Here is an 8509-nt window from a genome sequence, read left to right as displayed (position 1 = left end):
TGTGTATTTAATCATCCAGTTTAATGTGACATCAGTCAATCATTTTCTGAATCAGAGTGCTGCCATGTTTGTGTTTCATGTACACTTCACTGATCAAAATGTTTATTAACAGCCAATTCACAGTGAAGCAGCCCCTTCCAAGCATTAAACTTTAATGCCTCAAGGCACCAATATTACTGTCTGCCTCTGCTGCTCCATCTCCAACTCTCATTCTGCCCAACTCTCCCCCTGCCTCTCTCCCCAACTTCAAGACTGCCACTCCAGTTGCAGCCTTACTCCCCAGCCTCAAGGGGTGTTCTGGAGTGGCAGCCAACACCTCCTGCTCCGACTGACCTTTTCCTCAATTCCTCAGTCGCTACTCTACTCTAAACCCAGCCTCCTGCTCCACCCTAATCCATCTACCACCTGGTGACCAGTAACCCAGCTGGAATCTCAGATGTGCTTCTATTTCTCACAAATTCATTCATTCCGGAATAATGGGTTAATAAACTGAGGAAATGGGCCCAGGTTTCTAATGCAAATATCTGGTTTCCCCATGTCACTTGAACTCCTTGATCTTCAGTACACATTCTTCAATCATTCTGGCATTTCCATTGATTCAAATTAAACATTGAGCTGATAATTAATTCACAAGTTTCATCTCCTCCTCTGCTACACAGAACTGGTGGTTTCTTCATTTGAAAATAGTCATTTCTAGCAGTGATCACCTTCTTTCTATGCCTTTAGGCTTATGAGGTTCAAATGAGTTGGAGAACCTTTGTATAAATATCCAAACTCTGAGACCCTTACAACCACTCCCCCAAAAATATACCTCTGACTCTTATAAAATATACACAGTAATATTAAAATTCTATCCCATCACCTGTAATATCTCAGCATGATAGAAATCTTTGTCACAATGTATTGCTTAGCTACCTCATTTTTCCTTTTCCTTGTTAACAACTTGAATATTACCTTTTAGTAGCTAATGTTACAATAACAAAGTGGCCATTCACTCTGGGTGTCAACCAGCACTACTAAAATTAGCACAAAGTGACACCATCTCATCCAAGGATTGAGTGGGCATGGGTACTTTTAGAGGTGGGTCTCTCTAAGCCAGGATAGCACGACATAGAAGGAGTGTAAGGAAATTATTATTATTATTTGTGAATAATTGTTCCATGGCTAAATAGATGAGATGGATTAATGTGTATTCTGAAGATAAATATAGCAGCTAGGCCTATTATTGCATTCCCACTAAATTAATTAAAAAGCTATAAATATGTATTTTGTTTTAGTTTTGGGATCTTGTAAAAGGAATAAAACAAGTACTTAGTTTTTATTTATGTAAATTAGACTCACTCCCCACCCCAATCTTTAGGAGAAAGAGGAATTCTGCTCAGTAACAGACAACTGCTTTCCGAGACTTTATGTAATGAAGGGCATCCATTTTTCTTTCAAGCATTCAGTGTGAAGGCATAGTGCTGGAAATACAGTACAACTTCATTTTTTATAGCACCTGCCATACCAACTCTCTCCCAAAATGTTTTACAGAATTCAATAATGCAAGCAAGTAGACAAGTATATGCTCTCAGATAACCAGGGATAGACTGTAGGGCAGACAGGTGTGTTCAACAGGGATTGAGACGTGTCAATTTAGAAGAATAAGGAGTGTAAAACTAAGCTAAGAAAATGATGGGGGAATCTTTAAGGTGCTTAAGTGGTGACCTGGCAGCAAGCCTTGCTTATGAGGAAGGGTTACTTAGGTGGCGACCTGGCAGCTAGCCCTGGCCAAGGAAAGAAGCTAACTCTCTAGGGTTAAGAGCTGCTATTAAGAGCTTGAGCATCTTTGAAATCATTCTCCTGTTTATAAAAAGGTAAAGAGGGCTGCAAAACTGGCCTTAAAGGTGGTGCAGGCTACAGGGAAGCAGACAGAACCGTGCACTTCCTTTATTCATACTTGACCAGGCTGATCCTCAAAAGGGATTTGCTAACTCAGTCACTGGCAGTCTGCCAAGCCTATGTTCTTGATGCCAGAATGTATTTTTTCCTGGTGCAGGGGAGCGAGGGAGGGAGGCAAGGTGAAGGATACTTGAAATGCCTTGTTACAGTCTCCAGTCGGTAAAGTAGGCAGGGACAGAGTAGCAAAATCACAGGGCAGTACAGTGATTTGAAAACCCAGGATCCTTTAGCAGGATCTTAGTTGAGAGGCACACTTTACTAGGGAAAGCACAAGACCCTTTTGGGCTTGCCTCACATTTCCCTATGTAAGAGCAAAAACAAACAAACAAAACAACAGAAGATGCTTTTGTCTATCTCCTGGTTAAAAAACAGGGAATCTGATTTGTGACAAAAGACAAGGAAGAAAAATGATGACCAAAAATCTCAAACTTGGGTGCCTCTAGACACCTAAAGAGCAATGGCTTGACTGTAGAATGCTGAATACCTTCAGTTTCACTTGAAGGTAGTGGGAATTTTGGGGTATGTAACACTTAAAAAAAATCAAACCATTATGGACTTATGGAGGCTAATTTTAGGCACCCACTTTTGAAAGCATTGGCTTCAGAAGGCCAATTTCTGTTCTTATTCACGTGTTCAACTCCACTGGCTTCGCATGAAAAACTGAGAGTACAATTTGGTCTGGTAGATTTTTCAGGCACAACTGTTTCACAAATCTTATACGTGTCCATCTAAAATGATCAAATTACAATAGAAAGATAATCATTACTGAATAATTGTTTGTAAATCACTTTGATTGTGTTAAGTCTGTAATTTTTTATTGAGCAGACCAGCTATCCCAACTGAGCTGCAGTTGGTGCAAAGCTGTGATGGTGAAGAGGAGTGTGGCAAATGTGGATTTAAGACCACTTTCCCTGGGCAGGTTAGTACAGTCATAGTAACACCACAAACATACCCCTTACACAAGGGAGGGCGTGAGGTTAGTTACAGACAGTTTAGGGCAGGTTTGCACTATGAAACTGGTAGAAAGCTACGCTAACAGACTTGACAATGTTATAGCCAAAGGAAATTTGAATTATACTCTCTTGCAGAGAAGGAGAAATAATCAAGAGGAAGACTGGTATAAATACATCATAATGGTCATATTATTTATAATGCAACCCCCCACCCCCACCAATGCACTCAGAGGCCCTGTAAAACAAAACAAAAAACCTGATAAAAAAATCCATTCTGAGCTGAAGGCTAAAATGTTACACATTCATAATTTATGAATTTAGACTTGGAAAAAATTACTTTGCTGTTATTCTCAAACATTTTTCTAAAATGTTTCATACACTTAATCAGTTACACTGAATAAACTAAATGAAACTGGACCAGAGAGATCAAATTCAACTGTGGCACAAGCCCAATAGAATGTGTGCCTCCCTATGACTGGGCAGAATTTTAATCCAGAGAGAGTTTCTAAAGGTCATTCCATGTAAAACTTGTCATCAGACCATTTTTTTCCAGATACACTGACCCATACAAACATGCTCCCATGTGTGTCTGTTCAGCAGGCATCCTTAGCCACAAAATCACGTCAAGCTAAATTGTACCTAGTCCTCGTCATCACCACATCATATCACCCGAATCAGCAGTTCTGAGTGAAAAGGAGAGAGCTACATACCCAATGTTTTCCCAGTGATGCCTTTGGCTGGCACAAGTACACACTACTCCATACTCAGGTGTGAGCCCAATGGCAGAATTTAACCTCAGGTTTTGTCCCTATCAGAATGGAAACTTAGAGAGAGTTATGGCAAATCTAATATTCACAGTGTGTTTTGGTGTCCCAAACAGGAAAATCACCACATGAATTAAAAACATAGCTCAGATTACTAGAAAAATTATTATAATATTCCACTTTTACATATTGTTTTCCTAATGTTGAAATTCATATATTACTATATATTATTTGCATTGTCATCGTGCCTAGTTATGGGCAAGAACTCCATTGTGCTAAGCAATGCACAAACACAAAACAAAAGCCAGTCCTTGCCTCAAAAAGCTTAAAATCCAAGTATAAAGAAGGAGATGACAGGTAGATCTAGACAGACAGAGGGGTACAAAGAAAAAATGAGACGCTATTGGTCGGCATGATGGGCAGTGAGCTGAGTACATCAGTGGCTTGGAATACAACTAGAGAAAATTTAACACATTTTCATTTGCTTTATGCCTAGTGACTGGACTGTAACTGGTCATGGTGGCTTGTTGAGTCAAAAGGTAACTAAGTCCAAGTGTTCACTATATACCTAATTTGAACTGACATGAAGACAGAGTTTATCATTTTATTGCTGTTCCATATTGTTGCCTTTTTACAATATAACATTATGGCATATTAAGAGAGAAGTAAAAAGTCAGTTCCTCCACTAAAACCATGCCTGAATTAGGTAGCTCTGTATGCCGAGCAGTGCTGGGAAAGAATTCAGGAGTCATAATGTATACACCACTGGACAAGTGTTCACAATGCAACTGGTTTCCATAATGTTGGATCAGATCGTGAACCCCTTAATCACAGTGACTCAATAAAGTGACTCAGAGGTTAACAATCTGAAGACACAACTTTTATCCACAGAACCCACAAAGTGGTTTTACAGATTCCACTATATTTTCATTACTGAGAATACACTGTGAGGTAACTGGGAAAATGTTCACCTTTTATGTGTAGCTGTAAAGACTAAAAAAGCAAATTCTATTTTAGAATAGAAGCTATATTCTAGAATAAACTATATAAAGATCAAGAGGAATAATAATGCTGACATACACCACCTTGGTACTGTAGTTTGGGAACTTTGTTAGAAATAGGACATTGATAGGTTTAAAGAACCCAGTGAAGGAGAACACAAATTAAAGATTAGCAGTGAGAGGTTGAGGAAACTGAACAAGTACATAAGCCTCAAGAAACTGAGACAAAGGGAGGATGCTAACCATCTACAAACCAGTGAGAGGCAATCTAAAAGAGGGAGAGATTATTTATGGATACAATGACTGGCAGGGCACCATAACAAGATGCAGTAGTTTGAAAGTAGAAAGACAAAACTTAGAACTTTAGGTTGGTTATTAAAAAAATCATTTGATCCATAAGAGTAATTAGACAATGAAATGATCTGCCTAACAAATATGATCTGATTAAGGCACCATCACTAAAGGTATTTAAGAGGAGACAATAAAAGATTTGAAGGATTTAGAGGAAAGTCCTGTTCTACATAGGCCTGTGGACTATGTAAGCCATGAGAGTTCTTCCTGCCCTGCGATCTATTATTGCATGATTCACAAGCTGACTAGCATTGCCTATAATTCAGATACTATCAATGCTTTTATAAGCAGTGTAGTTTGCTTGTAACAAATATATCTTTCTTCCCCAACTTCTCTCTGTTCAATCTCTGAACCCAATATGCACTTTAAGGAGGTAAAGCAAATGTCTATGCCCATTCACACATGTGCTATGAGCATATTATTACTCCCTTTATAATCAATGCTAACTTCAATCGGTGACTTCAATGGCAGCAGAAATGGGTTCTAAATATGGAAGTAATACATGTGTATAACAGAGAGGAATGCACTGGAGAAATTAAAGTCCATTCCCAATAATAAATTAAGGTCCCAAAATCATAGTTTTTAAAATTCCCAAGAAAACCAGAAATTAGTGATCACTATTAAGATTCTGTGTTTGTCAGAGAGGTCACGGAAGTAATGGATTCCGAGACTTTCTGTGACCTCCCTAACTTCTGCAGCAGCCCATGCGGCTGGGCCGGAAGCTACCTGAGCAGCTTGGGCAGCCTCTGGGCCAGCTGTACCAACTGTTTCTGGGGCAGTCTCGGGTCCCCCAGCCCCCCAGCAGCAAGTGTTTGGGTGTGTGGGGGCCCAGGGATGGGGATTGGGGTGCAGGGCGGTGCTTAACTGGGAGCGGGGGGCTCCCCGGAAGGGCAACAAAAACTCTCCTCCCTTAGCTCCTAGCTCCAAGTGCTGCCTCCACCTGCAGGCACCACCCCCACAGCACCCATTGCCTGTGGTTTCCAGCCGATGGGAGCTGCAGAACTGGGGCTTGGAATGGAAGGGAGGCAGCATATGGAGCTAGGAGCTGGAGGTCACCACTTCCCAGGAGTCAGGTAGGGAACCTGCCCCAGACCTGCCAAAACACACACCTCCCGAGCACCCATGGTGCACCCTGGGCCATACCCCTCTGGGAACCTGGGGCACCCCCAGGGCCACCCCCTCCCCAAGCTGGTCATCACAAGTTTTAGTCAGGGGTATATAGTAAAAGTCATGGACAGTTCACGGGATGTGAATTTTCGTTTACTGCCCATGACCCGTCCATGACTTTTACTAAAAATACCCCTGACTAAAACATAGCCTTAATCATGAGTATTCTGAAAGGAAGTTTGTCCCCAAAAGTACAGTAAAAAGACCTATTTTAGAAAACCCCACAAAAACAAAAAACCTGTATTGCTGACCTGTTAAAATAATCGAAGAATACAACTGATCTTCTGAGCTGAAGTCCCAGTTGGGCAAAATAAATTATGGTCCCATTCCTGCAATCCAATGTAAATGGGTGGACCCTTGAACCCATGTGTAGCTTCACTGACTTTACAGCGACTGCACAATCAGGGCTTAATACATCTGGGATTATTCACTTACAGTAAGAGTTATACAGTGGTTCAATGCATTTCCTTGGGAGCGATGGTATGGGAAATTGCTTTCTCTGCAGTTAATTTAACAAAATACGTTTTGTACTTGACCTCCTTGATTTCAGTGGGACTACTTGCAGAGTAAGGGTAGTTACAGTTAGCAAACCAGGATCTGATTAGTTTATGCTGTAGAATGTGGGCAGGGTTTATGTATGACATACAGTGGAAGCAAACTTTAGTACTAGCAGGATTTAATCAGATCAAATTGCAATTGGCTCCTTACAATGCACTGAAATTAAAGCTGTGCAAATCCATCCAAGTTTAACTCAAAAGGTTCAAGTTCAATGGGTATTTGCCCATCCTCACAGGTTGGGCCAGAGGATATACATCCTAGAATACTCAAGGAGCTGACTGAGGAGATATCTGAGCCATTAGCCATTATCTTTGAAAAGTCATGGCAGACTGGAGAGATTCTAGAGTCCTGAAAAATGGCAAATACAGTGCCAATCTATAAACAGGGAAATAAAGACAACCCGAGGAATTACAGACGTGTCATCTTAACTTTAGTACCTGGAAAGATAATGGAGCAAATAATTAAGTAATCAATTTGCAGACACCTAGAAGATTATAAAGTGATAAGTAACAACATGGATTTGTCAAGAACAATTTGTGTCAAACCAACCTAATAGCTTTCTTTGACAGGTTAACAAGCCTTGTGGATAGGTGGGGAAGTGGTAGATGTGGTATATCTTGAATTTAGTAAGGCTTTTGATATTGTCTCTCATAACTTTCTCATAAACAAACTACGGAAATACAACATAGATGGAGCCACTACAAGATGGGTGCATAACCAGTGGTGAGCTCCAGCCGGTTCGCATCGGTTCGCAAGAACCGGTTGTTAAATTTAGAAGCCTTTTTAGAACCGGTTGTTCCAGGACAAACGGTTCTAAAAAGCTTTTAAATTTAGCAAAGGCTCGGGCAGCTGTCGACCCGGCCCCTGGCCCCAGCTCACCTCCCTCTCTCCCCTGAATGCTCCGCCCTCCTTCTCCTCACCTTCCCCTGCTTCCCGCGAATCAAATGTTCGCGGGAAGCCTGAAAAAAGCAGCAGGCAGGTAAACCGGGCGCGGGGCGGGACGGCTCCCCCGGTCCTGGCCAAGCACCTCAGCCCGGTCCCAGCCAAGAACCCCCGGCTCGGGCTGGTCCCGGCTGCGTGGTTCGGACCCGCATATAAATATCTTGTGACGCCAGTTATAACAGTGCTTAGCACAATGGTGTTCAGTGGGTTGTGGAGGGGTGGATAGGGGTCAGAGCAGTCAGAGGGCAGGGAACAGGGGGATTGAATGGGGCAAGGATCCCGGGGGGCAATCAGGAAGGAGCAGGGGTTGGATGAGGTGGTGGGGGCACTCAGGGAAAGAGAGAAGGGGTGGTTGGATGGGGCAGGGGTCCCAGGGGGCCATCAAGAATGAGAGGAGGGGTTGGATGGGGCTGCAAAGGGCAGTCAGGGGACAGAGAAGGGGGGGATGGGTCAGAGGTCCTGGGGGGATGTCAAAAAACATGGGGGGGTTGGATGGGGCATGACCCCCCGGGGGTGAGGAGGAGGGAACCGGTTGTTAATATTTTGGCAGCTCATCACTGTGCATAACTGGTTGGAAAATCAGTCCCAGAGAGTAGCGATGAGTAATTCACAGTCAAGATGGAAGGGCATATAAAGTGGGGTCCCAAGGGATCAGTTATGGGTCTGGTTCTGTTCAATTCTTCATCAGTGATTTAGATAATGGCACTGAGCGTACGCTAATAAAGTTTTCAGATGATACCAAGCTGAGAGGGGTTGCAAGTGCTTTGGAGGATAGGATTAAAATTCAAAATCATCTGGACAAACTGGAGAAATGGTCTGAAGTAAATAGGAT

Source organism: Mauremys reevesii, linkage group 1 (genome assembly GCF_016161935.1).
Source record: "Mauremys reevesii isolate NIE-2019 linkage group 1, ASM1616193v1, whole genome shotgun sequence".
Taxonomy (NCBI): domain Eukaryota; kingdom Metazoa; phylum Chordata; order Testudines; family Geoemydidae; genus Mauremys; species Mauremys reevesii.
Note: the sequence above shows the minus strand (reverse complement) of the source record.